Genomic DNA, 6,148 nt, shown 5'->3' on the forward strand with positions numbered 1-6,148 from the left:
GGGGGGGGGGGGGAGGGGGGGAGAAAAATGTTACGCATGTAGGGCATATCATCTGGTCGGTTATGTAAAATGGATCGACAACGAAGGTTGAGTACGTCTTAGCTGATATATATGTATGTATATATATATATATATATGTATATTGGCAGTATAAAGGCGAGTGTGATTGAGATTAAATTCCGCTTCCTTCGGCGTAAATAAATAATTTCTAAAAAAATATCACTGGTCTCGAGATGTACGCGGGATGTCGACGGGAAATTTCGGCCGATGGGGCTGCTTGTCGCGAAAATCGCGTGCGCGCGTGTGTGTCTTGTTTTGAAGAGATTTGATTTCGTAGCTAGAAAGGAATTCTTATGCATCGAGGTGGCCGTGCCCCGACATCTTGTAGAAATAATCAAACAGAAAAACAGAATATACGTTTCGCGACCGTTCAAGAAGTAAAAAAATAATTACCTCTGCGCATCTCTGAATAAAAGCGCACGCACGCACACGCGAACCGTCGTCTGAAGGCGAGAAAACGCGATTAGATTTTGCACGATGGCTGAATCCGTTGACTGCCATCGTGGTCCGGAAATGTGCGGGCGAAGTGCGTTTGCAGCCCTCGTCACGTTTCTGCGGAAATGCGCCGAGCAGCCTCTCATCAGGCCGGAATCTTGCAGACTTGCGACATCCGGCCGAATAATACCGTAAAAATCCGTTCACAGCTGGACGCGCCCAGCGCCTCTTTTGTTTCGTTTTCCTCTAGCCTAGAATCTAAGTCGTACTTGAAGGCACTTAACACAAGGCTCCCTCGGTTCAAAATCTACTTGTTCGACTTTCTCGTCTCTCCCACGTACGCGCTATTCGCTCGTGTTTCGCCATTCCTTACTAGCTACTCGCCTATTTCTCCCGCGATTATTTCCTCCCTTCTTTTGTTGTCCCGCGAAGTGTCGCGATGTCGCTTTGTTTTGGGAGTTTCTTTCTCCGCGATGGGCGCTCAAACTATTGTATCTCGCGTCGTTCACCCTCCCGTCATCATTGTCGCACCCCGCACGTTTCCCTCTCATTCACACTACACATACTCACATACACGCATACTCTTTCTCTCTCTTTCTTCTTTGCGCACACACTATGATGTAACATATCTTCGGGCCAATTAACAATCTAATTGCAGCGCATTATTCTCTTATTAATGTAACAGCACGGCATTCTTCTCACGGCGAATTCTCGTTGCTCTGCGAAGATTGTCCCCGTGATCGTTTGTCGAAGTGCACCACGTGATTCTCTAAGTATGACAAGATAGTATTGCAAGATATTTGAAATCAGGTCGAGATCAGAGATCAGTTTGTCCCAAAGGCATCTTGTCGATTTATCAATTTTCACGTTTCACATGAAATCCTCAATTCGTAATAGTGATGCTTTTTCTCTCCAGTATGCTGGACATTAATCGACTGAAATTTTCCTTGATCAAGGCAATCGGCGAATCGGCGAGAGACAGAGAGAGAAAGAGGGAGAGAGAGAGGGGGGGGGGACAATCGCCAGCGAAACATATAATAAAAATTAAAGCTTTCCTTGTCGACGAGAAGAACGCGAAATTGCTGTGTAATCTTCTGTCGTTCGAAAATGTCGAATAATTTATCAAGGAGGATTCTCTCTGTCTCTCTTTCTCTCCCTCTCCCTCCCTTTGTCTCTTTCTCCGGCGCTAACATTAATTCCACAACGTTGCTTGTTTATAAATAGATTTCTTTTTACATTTATACATCACCTTAGGATCTAGATAATCCGTCGTGGTTTCCGTTCGCCGAGGGGCATCGATTATCGCTCGCAGAGCCACGATATTCACCTATAATTCTTCGTCGACGCTTTCGCACGCTACTCGAGCTTCTCGGTCCTCAAGTGTCACAAGTCCAATCGCAACGAACGTTGTCCAATGTGCTTGAGAAGTCACGCACTGATATCGCGAAGTCCACGTGCACCATTTGCGTTGAATCCTGAGTTAGAGAGTCTCCTGCAGTTTCCTGCAGAGAGCGTGACGCTGGACTTACGTCACTTCAGGACCGCCGAGCTCGCTTCGCACAGTTTCGCCTGACATTGCTTCAAATAAATTTATCCACATTCGCTTATTCTTTTTTCGAGATGCACGTAACGCATATATCTATTGTATACACATATATATAGATTAGAATAGAATCTCATCGTCTCTCTTTCTCTTTTTGCCATTTCTCTCAGTTTGCTCGCCTTCTTTTTTCCCCTTTTTCCCTTAGCTTCCTCTCTCGTCCCGTTATATCTCTCTTTCCGCATCATTCTCGCATTATTCACTCGCAGTACCATTCATTCTCACTCACACGCGTTCAATACAATAACAGGCCTCCCGAAAGTAATTTCGAAATCACGATAAAGCTACACGGATCATCCTTAACGTTCAAGGAAGTCATTCGCGTCGCACGCGCTCGTTGACTTCAGAACGACACGATGGATCCGATAGTTAGCTGTCACATTTTTTCCCGCGATGTGATCGCTATTGCGGAAGGAGAAGAACAGTGCGTAAACTGTGTGCGACCCTTGCAGGGCCACAGAGTGCATCATTATGTGATATATGCAAAACGCATCATCACTGCCCGGCAAAATTGTCGCGATCACTTCGCGAATTCGAAGTGTCTCGTGGGAATTTCAGCCGTTGTCGGGATGCAGTCCTGTTCATCTAGAAAATATGGAGTGTGTATGAAAATATCGAGGCCCGCACTGGACCTCGAGCCGCGGCTAAGAATTTTGCAGAGAGGTCTGCCGTCCTGAGAGCTAGCATTCTCATTCGTTGCATACCCTCTTGGGTAGTGTTGGACGCCGACACAATGCAGCTTTCGTATTTTGCATTCCGCTTCTCCGTTTGGCTGTATACAATTGCGGATGCTTGTACAGGTGTCAGTGAACGGCTGAGTGAGGTAAAAGTACCAATTCCCGGACACACACCTGATCCTGGACACATTCTTTTCACCTTGGTCTTTAAATATGGACAATTACATTTTCAACATAGCATTTCAATACAAGTGTCTGACGCAAGACACGTAATATATCACGCCATATGTCAAGATAGATTAGATCAAATTGAACAAAAAATTCCTCTACCATTTTCCAAACAACCACGTAAAATTTTTAGTTATTAATTAGACAAAATTCGTGAATAATCACGCGTCGATGAGTTGTGATGGCAACGTGTGCTTGTATATTAAGTTGAACTGAACAAAAAGGTTCTTTATCATTATTTGCAAATAATCTCGTAGATTTTCAATTATTAATTTAAAAAGATTGATATACACAGTTGTGCACGATAATGAACCAATCTATCTTTAATTAATAACTAAAAATCTACGTGATCTTTTGTAAAATGGAAGTGAACTTTTTTGTTCAGTTTGACTTAATGAACAAGACTATCACAGTTTATCTATCGTATAGCATGTAATCATTTGTAATCACTCACAAATCTTTTTTAATTAATAATTCCAAATTTTACATGGTTATTTGAAAAATGGTAGAGGCATCTTTTTGTTTAGTTTGACCTCATCTATCTGCACAGGTAGTATTGCGTGTCTTGGGTCAAACACCCAGTATATATATATATATATATATATATATATTTTTTTTTTTTTTATGTTGAGAATTTAAATATTCGTATTTGAAGTGCAAAACAATAAGATTGTTCAGGATTAGATGCTATTATCTTATCCTACATAGTATATAAAAAATTAAAAAAAGAATTATATGTACAAGTTTTTCTGTTTTTGATATAACATCGGGCATTTGGCCTGTACTTTCATTCTGTTTAAGCACTTGCAATTTTCTGTACAATTAAATGGAAAAACAGTGCAAAAATACACGAAGTTACATTATGTCGGTATCTGGAGTCCTTTTAATGAGTAAAAATGTTCTTTGACGAAAATAATCGGTGAATGGACGATCAAAATTAACCAATCGCCATGTGTGAAATCACAAATAATTTCGTCGATTGATGAAATTAATTATTAGTCAAACTTTGATACGATTGATTGTACTGACTAACAATACGTTTAATCTATCGATATTAAAGTACTTGTGAATCGTGATTATACGTGTGACGAACAGCCAATTGTGATTATTAATTAAATGAAAGAATATTTTGACACATTAGTGCCCAACACTGCTCCCAGCGGGATGCTCTCATTCGCGCCCATTTTGCAACATATGCCGGCGCCTCGAAGAATGCGAACGCATCACGATTAAGCTTTCTCTCTCTCGCTCGTGAATAAGATAATATACTTTTCTATCTCTCCTTCTCTCTTCTCCCTTTTTCCAAAAATATAAAGCACTGTACTTTCTATAACCTTTCCTTCTAAATATCTGGATGACATGCGTGCAACACTTTTTGTGTGCGCGTCCCGTACTTCGTCGCGTATATAAATCTCTTTTCACATCCTCTTCGCTTCGCTTGACCCTCCCATCATCCTCCCCCCTTCATCTCACTGGAAATTTTTCTTCTCCCTCAAGAGGTGCAAAACACAATGAAGGTCGGTCGGTCGCCCGAGATGCACCGCGTCGCCGGAAACTTTCTCTTAGGTCCTAACGAGATATTCTTACGATATATACTATGTAACGTTCGATATAAACGTATTGTTAAACTAATTTTTTTTTCTATTAACGACAAACGCGCTGCGTTCTTTTTCTCTTTTTTTTATAAGAAAAAAAATAAATCTCTCGCGTTATCTCTGTACAACAGGGGCCGCGCCTGTATACTTTTACTTTAATAAATCGCGGTACACCGTGCCTCTCGGACGACGGGCCTGGAAAGGAATTTAGCGTCTAAATATCACACGTAGCGCATCTCCCATCAATCGTCGCGAGTAATGTGAAGCGCAATCGAGGTTTCCTGCGCGAGCCGAACATCAAAATTTACCGTCCGATGTACGGCCGAACAATTCGAATTGAAGGTGAAGTGCGGCGCGTCACACAATAAATCATCACACAATAAACCGGGTTCGCGCGGGCGAAGAGTTCTCGACTTGCAATTGGCCATAATTGCATCCAACAATAATCCAACGCACAAAATTCAGATTTTAAAGCGTTTGTGTTACTCCACTGAGTAGTTCATGCGTCCCCCTTTCTGCATAAAACAAAAAAAAAAGATTCAAACCTTATAATTCAAGTTTGAAATTAATTTAAAAACAGTTTTCATTTTCTAGTAGTTGCGTCTTTTTTACTAACTTTTTTTTAAGGGTTAAACTTGTCAATGGGAGTATCCTTAAGGAGAAAAGAATTGATCGTGTTTGACTTCAATGCTCAGATTTCAGACCTCAGTGCTATCTACACTTCTTAAATAAGGTATCGAACTTTCATCTTTACTTTTTTTGAAACGTATACTTCTTGTGAGTTGGATCATTCTTACATAATTACGACCAATTGGAACAATCAGGTCATTTTGTTGCTCAAAACCGACCGACAAACGAAGTACATGACGTACATATGCCGTCCTGCTTTCAAGTCAGATGATGACAAGTTGTTCCACTTTTAAGTTGTATATATATATATATATATATATATATATATATATATATATATATATATCGTCGAGTGTGTGTCAAAGAATTCGAGTCACTGCAAATGTGTCGATTTCTTTTGACGCGACGTGCGATTATTAACGTTTTCGCGAAAGGTCCCGCCAATCATACTTTCCAACCTAAAGGACGACCATCGCGCGAAATGTATGTTTTCGAGTGACGAAATACTCTTTGCCATCGATATATTCAGCGAAAGTCGTAACGAATTAACTCTAATAAGAGACAAAAGAATACGCGATAGAATTTATATAGTATTAAATAAATTTCACTACGAAATATTAGAAGTTTCACTTGCGAGATACATACACACATATATTTATATATTGTCCAAGAGAATTCCCCGCCGAAATATAATATAACATATACCAAAAATATAATCTATATACGCGCACGCGAGAGATATATATCGTTCTTTATAAAATAATTTTAAATAAAGTAAATGACTTTTTAGAAAAGAAATTTTTTTGTAATACTTTCATCACCGTTCTGAATAAAAATCTAGATTATCAACGTCCGAAGTAATAATCAATCGGAAATAATCACCACTCTAGTTCTCTCTCTCTCTCTCTCTCTCTCTCTCTCTC

Source organism: Odontomachus brunneus, unplaced genomic scaffold (assembly GCF_010583005.1).
Source record: "Odontomachus brunneus isolate Ranch 3 - 2012 unplaced genomic scaffold, Obru_v1 Obru_scaffold_009, whole genome shotgun sequence".
NCBI lineage: Eukaryota > Metazoa > Arthropoda > Insecta > Hymenoptera > Formicidae > Odontomachus > Odontomachus brunneus.